Source organism: Cryptotermes secundus, unplaced genomic scaffold, assembly GCF_002891405.2.
Source record: "Cryptotermes secundus unplaced genomic scaffold, Csec_1.0 scaffold595, whole genome shotgun sequence".
NCBI classification, from domain to species: Eukaryota; Metazoa; Arthropoda; class Insecta; order Blattodea; family Kalotermitidae; genus Cryptotermes; species Cryptotermes secundus.
Window position 1 is genome coordinate 505,598 of NW_019745088.1, and position 19,717 is coordinate 525,314.

A 19,717-nucleotide genomic window follows, 5' to 3' on the forward strand; every position below is an offset into this window, starting at 1 on the left:
TATGGATGTAGCGCTTAGCACAGCCATTTATTGGTAATCGTTATTGGGTTTCTGGCACTGCTAGCAGGAGTTCAATAGTTACTGCACTTCAGATACTGTGCTGCAGATATGATCGGACCTTCTATTCTGTAATGCTCCTATCCTGCCTATCGATAGCCCTGTAGTATCGCTCATCCAGTCCCATAATGCATTATTCTCGTGTGAACGTTTCCTCGTGAGTGCTAGGACTGTGTGACTCCAGCGATAATTTATTTCTTGTAATTGTTGTTGACAGTAAGGTGACAACTAAAATACTTGATTGGAACTTAATATTAAAACGCACACAACGTTGGCTACAACGGTATTGACGAACAGTCATGGTAATTTCAATGTATAGAAGGGAGTTTCACCAACAGACAAACAAAAGTTCATAACAATGAACGTCGTGGGATAGTGCGCTGAGCGCGAGATCTAAAGCCTTGGTATGTGAACTGAGTGCTATGTCGGTGAGTTCTGTGAATTGATACACGTTATAATCTCTCTGTAATACATGAAACTGAAAATTTGACTATGAGATGACCTTGCTGGGAATTCTCTATAAAACCGCGGAGCGCGCCACTTAGGCTGACGCCATACGAGCGTACAAAATGCGTCCGTTGTAACGAACGTCGTGACGTCTGTTGTAGAAATAAACAAGAGAGGCAAATGCTACGCTTTCTTCTGGCTCCATTGCAGACACGACGCACCTCATTGTGCAACTGTGTGGTGTCCTCAGCAGCGTCCGTCATAAAGTACGTTCGTTACAACGGACTCATTTTGTGCGCTCGTGTGGCCCCAGCCTTAACCGGTGTTGCACGCGAGCGACAACCGCAGAGTGCGATAACAGATGGCATTGCTAACGTTGTTTGGAAATTACAAATAAAGGATGGCGTTGCTAACGTTGATTGGGATTTGCGAGCGAAATATAGTATTTATAATTTATTACATAATTGAATTTTCATTGATTGTGGTTAAATTTGGGCTTAATGACTTCCATTACATTGCATGAGATTGAATGTTGAGAAATGCTTAACTCATGAATGTTAGGGCGTAATTTGATGGTCGATTTGTCTTTTTGCTGGCGGAAGTAGGCATGAAAATTTGTGTACTGGTATTGCTAGTTTTATAATAATTTTACAGTTTCATGCATACGATTTTGTATGTAAATGCAGTACGAAACTTGCCAGTATAAGCGACCTATAGAAACAATATAAGCAGTTAACTGAAGTTTTGTTAGAATACGTGTGTTGTAACATGATGACACCATTTAAGTTCGAAACATGTAGCTAGTTAGTTAGTTAGTTATTGGAGAGTGTGGGTTTCCCCATGCAGTGAGACCTGTATTGGTCCATTGTGCTTCCCTCTATGATTTCTACCAGTCTCTATATCCTACCGGTACTGGTGCTTACCATCAGTCCCGCCCAGCCAGCGAGACCGGCTCTACTAGCTGAGAGGTATCTATAATGCTTCCCCCCTCTACCAGAGGTATTAGAGACTGCTGTTGGGCGGGAAACGTCCGTTAATTTGGCTCAGTGACCTCCTTAGGAGATATGAGGTTCTTTTACGTGCCGTAAAGCTACGACACGGGACCCACGGCTTAAAGTCCCTCCCGGAGGACATGTTCCCTGAATTTTTCCGCCCTTAAAAATTCGACGACCTCCGCCGGGTATTTGAACCCGCGTACTACGAGTCATGAGGTGGCTAAATAGGATAATATGTTGCGTATAATTTATAGTGATCGTATGCATGTGGCTGTATATATATGTATATATATATATACATATACACAACAAAGTTTGCACACTGTAGTACCATATGAAAAATACCACTGCTGTTTGTAAAGCTAAAAACTGTTTAGCTTTTGCACATGTATTTCGTATAGCCAATTTGGGTTGTTATCCCCTGCATTTGTAACAGTGTAAATATTGCATTCCCAATCCTTCCAGCCCCACTATGGCCCTGGGTTTGACTCAGCCTCTAACAGAAACGAGTACCAAGAATCTTCCTGAGGGTAAATGGCGGCCAGCGCATAACGATGACAACCTTATCGCCATCTTTGTGATGATTGTGTAGAAGAAGTGGGACCCTCATCGTCTCACAGCCCTATGGGCCTCCACGGCCTGTTTGCAGGGATAGCTTTCTAAATATTCCGTTCACCTATCGTCCCTATTTCGCTCAGCGTGGATTTATCCCCCGCATTCTACAAGGATTTGCTGTTCACAGGGGGCTTTGTGTAATACAAGTAGAATTTGAGAACAGGCAGCCGATTTGAACCCCCTTCACTCGTGTACATTTTTTCCCTGACTCGAGTGTGGTGACCTGCTGATCATATCAGAGAGCAAGACAGACGTGTACAGGCTGCACAGAGCTCTATAGCTGACTGTTCCTTTAAAAGTTGTTAACGGCTCATCTGGTCAAGAAGTTCCCTTGTTTTGTTCATTAACATTTCACAGAACTTTGTCATCAGACCCTGGACTGAGTCACTTGAGTCTAGTCCATCCTGTTTCTGTAACATCCGTACTAGCCCTTCCAGTCATACTATTGTCTCGTTTCATCGCGGTTCATTTCCTCCTGTCTTCTCTCTTCTTCTCTTCTCTTTCTTTGTCCCTTAATAGCCCTCCATCTTGTTAATTTTCTTCCTTTTCATCAGTCGTCTCTCCCTTCAACGTCGATTATTACGTATGCTCTTCTCGTATGCAGGGGCACTGTGCTACAGGCCGGAAGTTGGCGGGTTCGAGTCCCGATGATTTTAATTCTTCCAATTGACCTAATTATTGTAGCCCAGTGTGGCCCTGGGGTCGACTCAGCCTCTAACTGAAAAGAGTACCATGAATATTCCTAGGGGGTAAAGGGCGGCCGGCGCATAAGGCTGACAGCGTCACCGCCATCTGTGAGCCGATTGTCTAGAGAAGATGTGGAAGTCTCGACGTCTCACAAGGCTATGGGCCTCCACGGCCTGTTACAGGGATAGCTTTACCTTTCTGCCTTATCTTCTCGTAAGCATCTATCCACCTTCCGTGTCCATCAAATTCTTCTGCCCCCTTATTCCCTTCCATGGGTTCCTTCGCTTATTCCCATGCTATCACCCACATGGTTGTGTGTTCAGGGTCTGAAAGGGTTGATGTCACATGTAGTGACTGTAGACGGGGTTTGGATTGGTGAATAGATTTATCGGTTACTGCAACTAAAGCTCACGAAATGAAGTCTTCAATGTCTGCTTGCTAGTCGTTGCTTGGTAACGAAACTTATCTGGCCTAGCCGTTTCTTAGCAAACGATCATTCTCTTCACATGCACACATCTGCTTCTTTGTCTGTCGGGTTGTTTCTTCCCTTGAAGTTATGCGACCATGTGAAGGAAACGCAGTGTTAGTAAGATTGCCTCGAAGGAGCGGTGACTACTGGGTGCCGGGTGTTTGAGCGTCACACACAGCTCCCGTGTGACATAGTAGCTCAGCGAGACTCCGCCATTTTAATCAAACAAATGGCAATCGCTCGGAGTGCCGCCCGCCCACCAACCCCCCGCCATGGTCACGGCTCTGTGATGCCGGTCCTTGCTGTTACGCGGGCGGAGGAGGGCGCGAAGCTGACTGGTGTATACCTTGTTTCCTGTGACTGCTTATGGGAAGACTGAGCTGCGTCTTCCCGGTGGAACCCCCCCCCCCCCCCCCCCTCCCGCCCGCCTTCTCCATCTAACCCCACATACGCCTATGACCGACACATNCCCCCCCCCCTGTTTAGACCCACTTTTCTAAGCAACCATAAGCTTTACAGTTAACAGGCTCTGCAGGGCAAGTGAAACTGTTACAAATATGTTTACAGGTAAATCGCTTTAGAAAACTTAACTGATACACCGAACCTTCAACCATGTGTGTCAAATTTCATAATTAATAGTTATTACTAATAGGAATACGAGTAGCAGCAATAGGGAGCCAGGATAATTCAGCCGGTATTGTCATGGATTATGGGATCTATTCCTGTCGGGGGAAAGATATTTTTCTCTACTCCACAGCTTCCAGACCGGCTCTGGGTCACACCCAGCCTTCAATTTAATGGGTACCCAGGACGCTTTCCCTGGGGATAAAGCGGCTGGGGCATGAAGCTGACAATTCACCTTCATCTACTGTCGAGGTCAAGAATGGTGGAGCTATAACGCCACTCCCACCCACGTCCTCATTGTCTGGTATTTAATTAATTAAGAACAAAGTCAACTTTACCTTTTACCCTGGCTCTAGAGGAAGAATTTTGCGGTATCCGTGATTTTGGACGAGTTGCTACACATAAAATTTTCATCCTTAAGACATGAAGGCTTTGTGTCTGTGTGTTATAGGATGCCGTTCGTAATTCCGCTGAATACCGTAAGCTATTTCTTTCATCTTTAAGCTTTCCATATTTCCTTACCTTCCTTTTACTTTACCTACTTTACTATTCTCTTTAGTCATTTTTTATTTCTCCTTACTCTGACTTTTTTACTTTAGTCCTCGACTTTTATAATTTAGTCTATTTTTTTTCTGTTTTCGTGACCTGGGGGAGGGGACGAGGAATCCGTATTCATTGTCCCGAAAAATTGCAGGCTGAATCACATTTCTATATAATAATATGGACGGAACGGCAAGTATCCCACCTACCCTCTTCTTTATGCCAAAAGACGATGCAGGGGCAAGGAAAATTTATATAAGAATTCCCCGGCGCTGGACTTGTCTAGTCAGGAGCGGCGCTCACAGGCAGAATATTTCATTCTCCGTTAATAAACCCACGGGAGACTTCTGACTTCGTCTGCCTTTCACTCATCCTCTGCTTTCAATTATCTGCCACGGCACAACCGCGCCGTGCCCGCACGGATGGAAATCGCGTCTTATTTTCTTTTCCGAAAGGAGAAAATTCCTCTCTGTGAGACGATGTTACGTGTTGGAAGAACATCGCGGTTTTCCCATTATGCCTGGCTTCTGAACAATTGCATGTGAAAACTGCACACGTCAGGCTATTCCTGATCTGATATGTACACTCTTTTGTAACGTGACGCCATGTACTCTGGTAGAAGTACCGCGATATTTCGAAGGATATTTCTGCCGCCATCATCAGATTCCAAAGTATGACCAGCAGGCATTCGTTCCTTCGAAACTTCTGCAAACTTCTACCAGACTTCACTGCGTCGCTACTCTTCTCAGGCATCTTTGTGGAGAGCCTCAAATTCAAGAATGTTTAATGAATTCATAAAGTGAGAGCATAATGGGAAGGCATGCATCAGTCTCTTTGCACGTGACACCATATGGTCTGGTGGATGGCTGCATACTTTTCGGAATAATTTACTGCCTCCATCTTCAGGGTAGAGAATTGAGGTGGAGACAATATGTTCTTCCGAAGTGATGGTAACCAACGATTCAACTACACGGCTTCACGCCCGCGAGGATCAGAGCCCTAGTGTCTACTGTCTTGATGTCCTCCCGTCTGCGAAGGCAAATGTGACCTCTGGACGCTCTCCACTGTCGCGACGCCGTTGCCTTTTGCTCATATGGACGCTTTTAGTACGTCACATCTCATAGTCAGGTTGGCTCAAGCGGTAATTCGGGACGTACCCGGTTTGAATATGGACCTCACCACCGATATTCTGATGGAGGTTCTTCATGGTTTTCCTCAGTGCATTCAGGTAATTTCTGGGAAGGTACCGTAAATTATGAACGACTGTTTCTTTCAGCTTTTTTTTTCAGTTCATTATCTCATTAACACTTAAACGTCCGAGTTCGAGACATCGCCATGAAATTTACCGTAAACAGGTAGAGGAAATTGAGTATCCAGTGGAAATGGGTAGGGTCTGCAGGAAACTGAAGAACAGAAGTAATGTAATATACATTGAATTTTATTAAGAAAATCATCTCATTGTATACTTGAAAAATTATAGGAAAATAATGTCTAATTTTGTGCATTGTACATATACAGACATGCTGGATGCATATTGCACCTTTATTTTATTTTAATTTTGTTTGTGGAGTTCTCGTGCCTGAGCTGCTATTTTTTCTAATTATAAAATTCACGATAATCAAGTTGTGAGTCGTATATTACTGGTCCGATAGTTCTGGCAACGACTGTTATCATCACAAGATGTTCACATCCTTCCATAACTTTTGTACCCCAACCCCAAATTCGGATAATTCTAATTTCTTACTTTTCGCATATACATTTTCAGTGTCACGTGAACATTGCTAGTAACAGGCCTACAGCAAACATTAGGCTTTATTTCACATGTCTGTGAACGCTCTTATATTGAACGCTTGAGATTATGATCATGTAGTTTAACGGCTGTCCCACAGATGGAACATGCCTTCGCTATATATATGGACGAGATATCACGTCCAGACGACACTGAGATGAAAATGGTACGCGAGATTTCCCATCGAAAATCACGAAATGTAGATTCTCAAGAATAATTTAATATAAAATCCGTTACATTGTTTCTGAGGTACAGTATTTACGATGGCGCATGCGGTAGCGTAGTTGGTTGAGGCACTACATACAAGCCTGAAGGTTCGAGTCCCAATGAGTCGGATTTTTTTTCAATTTATGTAATCCTTCCAGCCGCACTATGGCCCTGGTGTCGTCTCAGCCTATAACAGAAATGAGTACCAGGAATCTTCTTGGGGGGTAAAGGACGGCCTGTGCGTAGGGCTGACAACCTCACCGCCATCTGTAAGCTGACTGTCCAGAAAATGTGGGAGCCTCGACGTCTCAGAACCCCATGGGCTTTTACCACCTGTTACGCGGACAGCTGTACCCTTTTTAACATTTCTGACACCTGTGTTTCACCTGTTCGAGGTGCGGTACATCCCCGGCCAGCCAGTCCGTTATCATAATGTGGAGCGGCCCTTTCCCTCTGCTCTCTGCTGGACTGGGAGTAGATTAATTCAGTCCGTTCTTCTGGTTTGTTTAGGAAGTGCAAGGCAACAAATTGCTTTCGCTGGCTCTCTTGTTAAGTATCTGTGTTTTCCACATTATTGAAATTATTAATTAGTTCCCATGGGATGGAGTCTGGGATCTGCATCGTGTAACATCTTCTTTTTGAAGTCCCGCTATGGCATGAAAAACTGTTATAGAGAAGTAAAGTGCTTCTAATGGCGCTTTAAATAATCTTTCTACAATATCTCATCATTTAACCCACTCCGTAACCTTCCAGCTATACCCCTTCCTCCAGCACCTCCACTTTCTCAGGATAATATACGCTGTCTGTGTACTTTTTAACCCCCACCCCCTCTCTGAAGCACCCTCTTGCCGTACTTTCTTCTTTTCTCAACAGAGAAGCCGCTTAATTCTGAAATGAATCATAGCAAAACTGATAAAATGAGATTAATAGCCGATTTATGGAGAAGTTGTAAGCTTATGTGTGTGTGTGTGCGTGCGTGCGGAGATGACGGATCCTCAAAGGTTTATCCTTTCTCCTTATTCATCGCATGTCTGTTCCGTCCTTCGTCCTGTTTTCTCCTCATTCGTATCTCTCAGCTCTGTCTCCCTTTCCCGGCCTGACGTGAGTCATCTTGCTCCCCAGGCGGTATAGTGCCTAGATCTCGGGTTGGACGACCAAGGAATCGGGAGTTCAATTCCCGGCAGAGGAAGAATTTTTCTCTCTCCTTAGCTTTAGCACCCAAGTCCAGGGCTTGCCCATCCCCCTAGGCAGTGTTTTCCTGGGCTTTTCCCCATACGTGAAGTCACTAGAGGCGTGAAGCTTATCACACACTACATCCAGTTACGACGATAAGAATGTGCGATGGAGCTGTACCTCCACTCCCCCACATGTGTTTATGACGCGCTTAGTTTAGCACATAGAAAATATACTTTTATTCTACTCACGTATATATGGGACATTTTCTGCTGTCTCGTTTAGGTTAAAGGGACACCGACGCTTCGAAAGCTGGCTGTGCTTCCATTTTCACGTAGAAGTATGTAGCATTATCATTTGCGTCCATTGGATTCTAAGGAGAGCCAGCTTCCGAAGCGTGGTGTTTCTTTAACTAAACCACAGCTATGCAGAATGTCCGATACATGTCAGATTGTCACAGACCTTGAGGCTTAACTTGTTTAGGTTTCTCTCATTTTGAGGTTACTCGCAATATGCTCGTGCCTACAGGAGACGGGCCAGAACATAATTCCGCCATCGACCTATAGTAAAGTATGAACATATCAAAAACGTTAGCAACGCCATAACTTCCAGCAACCATCACCATACCTGTTCACTCAAGGTCAACTCACCGTTACATTTCAGTTTTATGTATGTAAAGATTATTGTTGTTACTAATCTGAAATTAATTTTTTTATGAAATGTTTATGAAATTCTCAGGCATTCCACAAGGAATGCGTCAGAGGTTGTCGTGAGTGCTAATGGGCTCTCCCTTAAAGTAGCGTGGGAAGTGAGGCCGGTGTGAGCCATGCTGTTCACCCCTGATGAGAAAAATATAACATTGGTTCAGAATTTGTCATGACAGCAATGCCAGCTTCAAACAGAAGGGTCTGAATAAATAACCTCAGGAGACGAGCCACAGTAGATTGCTGAAACAGAAGTCTCTCTCCGCGCACTACTGAATGGATCTGACGTCTTCTGTCTTGCTTCGTGCGCGATAGCTTCACGTGACGTGTAAGTCATGGAGCATCGGGATTTTGAGTACATCATTGGCTGTGAGGTTTCAGGTTCTCATGGCGGGTAAATACCCCGATTATTGTCTTGTTGAACGTGACTCCGTGTAGCCTGACAAGTTACCAGTGTTTTGAAGGAAACATATACTTACGTTTTTAAAGTAACCTCTTGGTGGACTACACACGGCTTTACATCCTAGAAGACAATAAACTTCGTGTCGTATTTTCATTACACCGGAAGATAATATTAAAATGGATGTAACGAGGTGTTACCATAGTAATTTTGTAAGAAATAGAATAGTTGTGTTATCAGATATGCGATTAGATTGCAACATTAACTACAAGTTTTGTTTACAGTGCAAAGAAGTTTTTTGCGTAACTGAATTTTTGTGTGATTGAATTATTTTTTATGTGACCTCTCCCCCTACCAAAGCAGTCAAGTCTCAGCATTCAGGGGTGCGCGTTCCATAGGTTGAGAAACACAGATTTAGTGGATTTCTCCCGGAGTTCTACTGTTTGGACGCGTGTTAAATTTTCACGTAACTATTACTCCAGCACCTTGTTAGCTCTCGTTACGTTTGCTTATATTGTAAATGTGTGAGTTGTTACCAAAACTTTTTAGGTATTTAATGATTCACTTAGTCACCATATCTGAAACTCTGGAAGTTCTAGCTAACTCGGTTTGGGCTAGATGCGCCACAACTGTGTGTACTTTAAAGCCCGGCGTCAGCTACATGCTGCCGGTGTGTTTAGACCTGGCCGCTCTCGGCCGACTGCGCAAAGGATTTGGCGCAGTCCACCAACTGAGGTAAGGACTGCAGGATGTGTATGTGCCCTTCCACCTTCCCTCCTGCAGTGCAACAGCAACCACTGCTGAGTTAAGGATTGTAAACGCGCGTCCACATTACGCGTGCTCATGCTTGTGCTCGTCGGCAGACTCGTCTGGCTTTTACCTGTGCTCGTAAATCTTCGTCCACACTACTTCACTTGCTCGCCAGGCTTCGGCGCGTGAGGATCCGTGTATTTACTCGTAGTGTGTATAGGCTGTAATCGTATTTTAATTTATTGGGTATAGTTTTTAAATTAAAAATTAAAAATTTGCTTGTCTCGTGACTTGTCGTATCGTCCACATTACTCGCGAGCATAGCGAGTCACACGAGCACGAGTAATGTGGACGCGCCTTAAGGCACATTTGCATGGAACCCGCTGTGCGTAGTTGATAACGCACTATGCTACAAGCCGGATTGTCGCTGGTTCGACTCACGATGATGTAATTGGATTTTTCAATTTCCCTAAACCTTCAAGCCGCACTATGGCCGTGGGGTCTACTGAGCCCCTAGCAGAAATGAGTACCAGGAATCTTTCTGAGGGTAAAGGGTGGCCAGCACCAAAGGCTGACAGCATCACCGCCATCTGTGATCCGATTGTCTAGAAAATATGGGAACCTCGACGTCTCACAAATCTGTGAGCCTTCACGGCCTGTTGCAGGGATAGCTTTACATACTTACTTTTTGTAAGTATGTTTGTGTAAGTAAGTAAGTTTGTGTTCGGGTTAGAACAGTGTCTTAAGTTACATTGCCTGAACCTCTGTCCCGCTTGCAGCTACAACCACTCCCACGCAGCCCAAGGACAGGCCTAGAAACACAGCCGGTAGATGTCACCATACAACTGCTGTTTAAAAGGCGGGGGCGGGAGGGTAGCGTTGTATGCTTTTGGGAGTTTGTGGTCTCTTTAAGAGGCCCATATAGACCCTAAATAGGGCCTTACTTAAACTTCGCTTGCTTCTCCGTGAATGATAATTATGTTTTCCTAATTGCGGCAGGCAAAGTTGTTAAGTGCGCGGCTCCATCGCCTCTCGTGTCTGCGCGTGTCTTGAAGACAAGGAGTTGTGCAGCTTGAGCGCGCTTCATTTGGCGCATGAATTATTCAGAGGTGTGACGTACGGCTATGCAGATGAGGCTCCCCTGATTCCACTGCAGAAACTCTGGTCCGGATCGGATTATTTCATGAGAGTAAATCATGCAGCATTCTTTGCAATACTGTCCCGAGGAACTAATGTTGAAAGAAGTGGTCGTGGCCTGATTTTTTTTACTATCCTGTACTGATGAGGAGGAGGAATTGCCTGAGTCATTATTAGCCGGTACCTTGTCCCTCCCAAACACAAGATGAAAAGTTAGGTCTTCTGCATACCAAGTTATCTTTAACAGAAGAATTTCTGATTTGTATTCGGCAAATGTCCAGTTCGAATCTCGACGAGGACCCCAGTGTCTTGATTGAGAGTTTTCCTAGATTTTTTCAGTTCCTGCAGGCAAATTCCTGCATCAAGCCGGAAGGTTACAGGTTTGATTCCCGAAGAGGTCATTGGATTTTTTTTCAATTGACATAATCCTTCCAGCCGCACTATGGCCCTGGGGTCGACTCAGCCTCTGACAAATGAGTACCACGAATCTTCCTGGGGGTAAGGGGCCGACACAGCCTTAGGGAGACTGTTAATTTTGCTGCTGCATGGATGAGTTTGAATCCAAGTTAACATATTTCCCCATTATTTCCTCTAAGAAAGGCGTTGGGGCCAGAACAACAGCGAGTACATAAATTTATCTTGTTCTGTAGTACCCGTGGCAAGGAGAAGCACTTACACTAGATGCAGCATAATGTATAACAAATATTTTCTTAAATTACCGTCTGCGTTTCTTTTGCACTAGAACGCAGTGTTATGTAACCGGTCAATTTGCCACAAATATTTTACTGGCTAGTGAAAAGGGCTTGTACGATATTTTGGGGTTTTTCGTGGAGGTGAAGATTTACTTGGTCTTGTGGGTTATGACACCGCATAGTCTGATAGCACGTTACAAAACGTGAGAGGAACATAACAGCCTTGGTATTCAGGTTATAAGATGGAAACCAGTGAAGGACACGGTTGCAAGCAGATCTTGGCATAAATTTTATCCCTGAAGACAGAGGCAGTGCGTTCTTCTGGCAAGATTCTACCAGACTACACTGTGTCATATCCCATGAGCCAGTGGTGCTGTTCATCGTCACCGTTTTGATAACCTCAAGTCGACCATAACCGTCGTACAGTCTGCTTGCGTAAAGTGTGCGAGGTACACTGCATCTGCTATGGGAACGAGGATACGTCATCGACAGTTAGTGACGTGCGTCGTTACGTCATCATTAGAAAGTTAGTTGCTAGGTTCTATCTTAACATAATTCGTTATCAGTACGTCGGTGGAAAATTAAGACATACTAACACAGCACGTTTCTGTCATGAGGTTACCTACAGAAGGTATGACGTATACTGTTTCGCGGAGTAAATGGAGTTTATGTTCACGGGGAGAGACATACGATATTGTCTGACACGTTGGCAATACTGTTCATTCTGAGAATGTGGCATACCTCGGTGCGGTTTGGTTGCTTTCATTGTTCCACGGATCATGCGGCAATTGTTTTCATGCCGACCAACGGACTCTGTAGCACCCCCAGTTCCTCACCCTGCTCTCCCCAAACATTAATCTAACTACCCACCCCGGCCTGCTCCCCACTCTCGAGGGCCTGGAGTTAGCAGACCGCAACATGAGTCCTGCCTTGCGCTCTCCTGGCAAACAGAAGTCATGGTGGTAGATCTGAGGTTCTCACGCCGGAGGCTGTGTGACGCCTTGTAGTCTGGTAGAAGTTTCCGGACGCTTCTCTGATACAACTGCATACAACCACACTATACGGCACCAAACCCACAATACTACAGTACCTTTTGGAAGTCTCCTTCTTTCCCTTCCTTTGGCGTTTATGGAGACTTCAGCATCGGATAAGGTAGCAGATGAATAATGAATTGTGAAGGATTAGGAAGGAACCTGTCGTGGGCTTATCGAGGCACTGACCCACCATTTTAAAGGTAAAGCTATCCGCGTAACAGGCCGTGGAGGCCCATAGTTTTGTGAGACGTCAAGGCTTCCACATTTTCTAGACACTCGGCTCACAGATGTCGGTGAGGCTATCACCCTTAGGCGCCGGTCCCGGCATTTACCTGGAGGAACTAAGGAAAACCACTGGAAACCGCAGTCAGGACAGCACGTGACCTGCCCGAGAGTCGAGCCCAGCATCCCCAGAATACAATTTGGGAGCGTTAATACTGGCCCACCCTTTTCGGTTTGACACGTCACTTCGATCGAAGTCATTACCCGGAGACGCGACTTGTGCACAAAGTCCTGTTGCAGAGGTTATGGTTCACAACTTGGGTGCAGATCCCTTTGCGTCTCCAGTAGCCATGAGTGTCGCAGTATTCGAACAGGTCGTGACGGCGGTGGTTCATTAGAAACTCTGCAATGAACTGAGAGGTGTGACTGGGGTGAGATGTACGGGAATACAAAGAGGATTGCCTTAAGATTCTGACGGTGTTCTCCAGAGCGCTCGATTGAACCCGGGCGAACTACGAACAATTTAATATTGCAAGCTCTGATGAAATGGGACGCCTCGCGCGCACCCCTCCCCCTCCCGTCCTTCGCTGGTTTCTCTTACTGAGAGCACGTTTGCACTGTCGTTAGGCAGCATCGCCTGCCCATAGCTTCAAGACCGGTTCTGGGGCCCATTCAAGTCTCTCCTATATGATGTGTACCAGGGGCTGTTTCCGCGGGGTTAAAGCGGCAGAGTGGCAAAACTAACCACTTATCTTCATCTAATGCCGGGGACAAGAATGATGGAGTTATGCCTCCACTTCCCCACACGTCAGCATGGCATTGTACTTAATACATAAAACACAGAAACAACTTTACCCATTAAACATTAATATTTTCGTTTGTTACATGAGTAAACAGTGAAGAAAATTAAGTAACATAATAAATGATTGTCCAGAAAGAGGAAGGGGTGTGTGGCTATAGACGAGTTATGGATTGGGGAATCGATTTAGTGACCACTTATACGCACAACTTGGAGCTACAAGTTATTACAATGCTATCGCTGATCTCCATAATTCACAAATGATTGCTGCAAAACTAAGTCTTCTCCTGTCCTCATGTCTTCAACAGCCGTTTCCTGGTAAGGGATGTTAGTAGTGGAGATTTTTCAGCTTCCCGCACACAGGTCCTTCCTGTCCGGCGGACATCCCGCAACTGAACTCTCTCAAATCGACCTGGGGTCCTCGTTATGTAGCCTCATGGCGTACCAAACAGAAAACACCGCCTCGAACAGTTTTTTCTTTATTGTGGGCGGTTGCCTAGCGATAGCTCGGATATCGTTGACGTGTTTACCGGCCGTTACCAAGCAACACACGTTCCTTCTCTCGATCGTCTCATAGCGACGGTACTACATGCTACGATATGATTTAAAATGGTCACTTAGAAACAGAAAGTAAAGCGAATAATAATGTTGTGCACGTGGATATCGACCCAAAGACGGTGAACCCCGCACGGTGCGTGTAGATCAGTGCCTTGTCTCATCCTATCCACGCTGACAACCCCAAACAGCAGGTCGGTTCGCGTATGTCACATCGGGGCTGAATTTGATTTGATGTTCACCCCACAAGGAGGGGTGTTTGCACACCGTGGCGCCTTTCCATTTACCCTTCTGGTCTCTGTTTCGAATTGTTTCGCTTTTTCTTCGCATTTCAGATTCAGTTAACACTTGTGGAACTCGGATTTGCATATACGCGGTTTGCCAAACGTTCTGTAGCCCTGTACATCTAACACTCTCTCTCTAGTGTTTCGTCCGGCACTCCCTCGTCGCCCGTTGCCCGAGACTCGCTGATGTTGCTTCAGCGTTCAGTTAAGTCAAGTAGCTTTTGATCGGTTTTTCCATTTTCCCCTCCTGTTTCGTGATTATTTTTCCATGTGTTAATGGCTATATTGTATTTTAGCCTACTTTTCTTATTTTGAAAGAATAAAACAAGCTATGGGACGAACTAATCGCCTACGTTCCTTTAATACGACACGGACCATATAGAAAAAGACGCGTTCAACAGTTCTAATATCAGTATGTTTACCGGGCCGTTGCATAGGAACGGTAGGGTGAAATACACATACAGGCGCGCTTTTCTCTGATACGACACGGGCCGCATAGAAAACGACACGTCCAACAGTTACATTGTTGCGATTCTGCGATGAGTCCCAAAAAACTCTAACCCAAGAAAGACTGTGCTGGCAAGGGCCAGCAGCATATACAAAAGACAGATCCGTTCTCTCATCAGAGAGGGCGCACCACAAGAAGAAGACCGTAACTGTCAAACAGTGGGGCTCGACACCATCATTGACTGACTGACTGACTGACTGACCGACCGACCGTCAGTCGCAATGTGACTTCAAATATTACAACAAATACACGCAACAGCATGAGAACTATTTGATGCGCCGTTTTCTTTGTGGTCCGTGTCGTGTCAGATGAAAGTAGGCCATTAGTTCTTCCTAGAACTTCATGTTTTTATTCCTATGGCGTGTTGGTATGGACATTCATTTATGTGTGCATGCATGAAGTCTACATATGTAGGCATAAATGGGAGACTTGGGCGGCCGCGGTCACGTATCCACGTTTAATCCATAAGGTATTAATTTCGTCCAACGCGGATTTATCTAACGCGCCTTCTGCACAGTGATCGCTGTGCAGGCGTTAATATTCTTGAATAGTACAGTATTTTATATGACGCCATCTAATCTGGTAGAATTTTATATTTTAGGAGGAACTTAATGCTTCCATCTTCAGTGCCCAAGATGTAAGTAAGAAACCAAGGGGAAAAGCCGCAGTCTTCGTGGCTGTCACGGCGTCACATCTCAAAAAAGATAGTAGTCCTCGTAATCAAGCCTGTGGAAAACATCAAATCCTATTTATCTTCATCTATTTGACGATATTTATCATTGTGTGGTGTGTAGTATGGTCTGTTCTGCAAGAGAACGTTTAAGAATATGCGAGTTATGATCGGTTGCAATAGAGATCGCATTAGCATCTCGAAGCATCTCCCGTCCTGTAGAGTAACAACCGGATCGTTACTTTGGATGAGATGGGTTGTGAAGCGACGTCATGCAAATTGAGCGCCCCCACCAGCAGTCAAAATGTCATTTTGCAGCGTCTCATATACCCAGACGCTTGCCGTCTCTTGAGGAAATGTTCTGTTACGTCTCTCAAGCGGTATTTTTTTGCTAGGCGCCGTTCCTAACAATGCCACTTGGTATCCTTGCAATGTCTGTCTGTACTCTTCTCCGTCTCTATTCATGTAGTAGCAATTTCACTCAGCACTAAATTGTGAGTGATGTTTGATTTCAGGTTCTGAAAGCAGTGACTGTAAAATTCACTATCTTTTGAGATGTGATACTGTTTAGTATGGTCGATTTTTACTGACGTTTTGAACGAACGTATTGCTCCCATTTTCTCTACAAACTTCCTTTTTCATTTTGGTTCATATTGTGACGCATTTTCCCATTGTTAGGCAACGGCTCGATAAACAGATTCCCGAAGCATACGCATTCAACAATAGAAGGACATCAATTGCTAGTAAACTGGCAAACCAACACGCATTCTTGACAATAGAATACAGTGTTTTCCGGGGTCCGTGCCGAGGAGTTAACTTGGTGGTGGTCAAGCTTACGACCGTTCCTTTGACTAAATGCTCTCCACCGTGACCCTGCGAGTCGTAGGAGGCGACGAAAAGGGAAGTCTTAATTCTGAGACAGTCAAATATGGTCGCGAGTCCCAAGGGACTCGGACCCGAGTAAGACTGCGCTGGCAAGAGCCAGCAGCATATACGCGTCCTCTCGTCAGAGAAGACGCCCCACAGAAACAAGACTGTAACTGTCAAACGATAATAATTAATATCTGGTCATGAGCCCCAAATGGGGCTCGACACCAAGACTTACTGACTGACTGACCGTCAGTCACAATGTGACTTAGACCGTTCAACTCACTAAACTGCTGTTGTAGCATAAGATATGTAAGATGGGCATTTTGTGCTCTGTAAAGCCTATACTGACAGAGGACTTGTGTATAGTGCAAAAGGAAGAATTTTCAGTAACATGTTATGTGCGAAATTATTATTATTATCATTTAACTGCAAATGGGTTTTCACCCGGTGGCAGTGGTACTACGGTAAGATAACAGACAGACAACACGCATGCTACAATAAGACAATGTTACGTAAGGACTATTATCGTAAAAGTTCAGTTACGAAAATAAATCTCTGGTCGTGGGTCTCAAGGGACTTGACGCCATGACGAACTAATTGCCTGGAAACCTCCAGTCGTAATCTTGACTTTGACTTAATAAGAAGTTGAGTTAGTTGAGGGTACAGCTTTGGAGTGCTAACCAGCGGGCAACGGAAGCGGAAGCATCTCCATTGCTAAGCTTCGTTACCAGAAAACGTCTAGTGAAGACACGGCAGAGGAACAGCCATTGTGAAGAGCCGTTACCAAGTAACGACTAGTGAAAGCAGGCTGGAGAAGATTTGGTGTGGATATAGGGATAGTGATATAGTTATTTCTAGTTACGGCCTGTAAATGGTTAATAAATCTATTCACCAATCCAAACCCCGTCTATAGTCACTAATACACGTGACAGTATCTTAAGACTCCTGTTTACCTGCTCTCCAGGTTCTGCTGTTTGTGCAATTTGTATTTTATGTACTTTTGGCGAGAGCCAGTTCCTCATGTTCGTGAGGTGCAGGCTGCTTAGGGCAGTTCTGACGGGTTTTTTTATTGCTGGTGGAGTGGGACTAAGTCCCTTGTACTGCGGCCACTTCTGGCCTATTGTACCAGCCCCAGATGATAAGTGAAGGTGATTGTGGAGGAATTGGTGGAATGAAGATTGGCAGGGGAAACCGAAGTACTCGGAGAAAACCTGCCCCAGCGCCACTTTGTCCACCATAAATCCCACTTGACCACACCCCCGGGATCGAACCCGGGCCACCGCTGTGGGAAGCCAGCGACTAAGCGCTTGAGCTATGGCGCGGCCTTGCTATAGGTAAATGCATCTCTTCTGCTAGAAGACGATAGGATTCATGACACGTGCTGGCACGCATTTGACGGATTTTCAGTAACGGTCTGTGTTTGTGTTGCAGGTATGCACAACTGTGGTGTCGCAGTAACTTCAGGGTGGTTCTTGCTTCCTTATCCAATACGTCTTTTGTAAGTATTTTGAAAGCATTTTATTGTCTTGCGCCCATATTTATTGTATTTCATCCTCTTTATTTTAATTATCCGTTGTTTTGGAAGCGTTGTAGAGCGTTGAATGATAGAATTACGGATGAATGATGAATTGGAAAGGATTTGAAAGGATTCGGTCTTGGCATAATTGGTATAGTGTCCCGTCAGTTTACCTCGAGCGACTGAGGAAAATGATGATAAATCTCATTGAGGTTGGACGATGTCCATAGCATAGGTTCGAACCTAGCAGCTTCCGAGAACTAGTATCTATAGTTACCGCTACGACAACCTGCTCGGCTAGAAAATATAATTCACCAGTTTTATATTTATGTGTTGTTGTTATTGGAGAGGGTGGGTTTCCCCATGCACTTAGACCAGATATTGGTGTTTTACGTGCCGTAAGCTACGACACGGGACCCACGGCTTGAAGTCCCTCCCGGAGGACTTGTTCCCTGAATTTTTCCGCCCTTAAAAATTCCACGACCTCCGCCGGGTTTGAACCCACGTACCTTGAGTCACGAGGTGGGAACGTTGCCCCTAGACTACGGAGGCCGCTATATTTATGTGTTACTTCTTTATTTCTTAACAGTTCGTTACTGGTGTCCAATCTGTAAAAACATATTTTACGGAAATATTTTTATTTGGCTATTCTGTGTAGTCGATGATAGGTTGATTAATGAGTGTGGAGCAGTTGGTGGAATGACAATTGGCAAGGGAAAACGAAGTACTCGAAGAAAACTCGCCCGAGTGCTACTTTGCCCGCCAGAACATTATGAGTTTAACTAAAATTATGAATATTGTCAGGTGACTGAATGATTATATACGGAGTTTGGATTCGTAATTGGATTTATTGAACTGAGGACGCAACTACAGCGCTATCGCTAATTCACACATTCTACACTTCGCTATAGCACATACGAACTTTTTTCTGTCTGCTGTATCTTCACCGGTTGTCGCCTGGTAACGGCTTCCAACGCTTCAGTTTCTGTGTCCAAGTCCTTACTGGCTGGCAGCTGTCTCACAACCAACTTCTACTCTTCTAACTGCCTTCTCAAGACTATCTCATAAGTCAAAGTCAGAGTTACTTTACGACTGGCTGTTTACTGCCAATCAGTTCGTCTTGATGCCAGGCCCTTTGAGACCCATGACCAGAGACTTTTTTCCCCAACTGAACTCTTGCGATAATTTTCATAATGTAATGTCCTCTCTGACTAGAAGATGGGTTTGTCTTATGAATTCGCTTGGCCTTTCGCCAAGTGTGCATTTCGCGCATATAGCGTGTTATTGAAAATTCATAATCTCATAATCGCAGCTTTTCATCGTTAGGTATGCTCGGCACGTACCGTATAGAAAACACTTCCCAACATTTCTATTGTTGCGTCACGTAGCTATGGCACGGACCGGGTAGGGAACACTGATTCGCACTTATTCCATTTCTGAATGTTACGAATCTGTTGCCTAGTAACGGACGTCTTTGCAGAGGCGTTCCCTTGCGACGTATGTCTCTTCTGGCTTCATAGTTTTTGCCTTGAGCAAACATGGCACAGTATATAAAGTTGTTATGTAGATTATATTTCAAAATAAATCATTGATACTTTAGTGCCTGTAGCTTACTGTGGTGGTAATCAGTTACTGCAGTTACTTCACTGCTATGGTTGCTGGATTTTCGACGGAAATGGAGAATTACGCTTGATTTGTAGGTTCTATTACTATTTTAATTCAGTGTAAGTCCAAGTAATAGGACATTGTGTGATACCCGGGTATCCACTTGTTCGTAATTCTCTCACTATAACCTCTTGGAGGTTAGCCATGGTCCACAGCCTTCTCTTATGGTCTGTGCAGAAGATCTCTGAGAGTACGTCATAGCTTCAGTAGGCAACTTTGCTGCAGAAAAGTCCAATGTACTGAACCAGGTCTCTGATATGGCGATTGCATTTCCTGCTGATTACTAAATGATGACGTAATGCTCTGCC

At 44.8% G+C, this 19,717-nt stretch overlaps 1 protein-coding gene and 1 long non-coding RNA gene across 8 annotated transcripts in view; both read left to right on the top strand.

Moving 5' to 3' along the window:
- Positions 1-17,714, top strand: part of LOC117283128 — a 120,570-nt gene extending 102,856 nt beyond the window's left edge. The window contains exon 3 of the long non-coding RNA XR_004514143.1: positions 17,660-17,714. This is a non-coding gene — a long non-coding RNA (uncharacterized LOC117283128). The remainder of the gene's footprint in view (positions 1-17,659) is intronic.
- Positions 1-19,717, top strand: part of LOC111874916 (homeobox protein extradenticle) — a 592,846-nt gene that overhangs the window by 415,953 nt on the left and 157,176 nt on the right. The window lies entirely within an intron of this gene.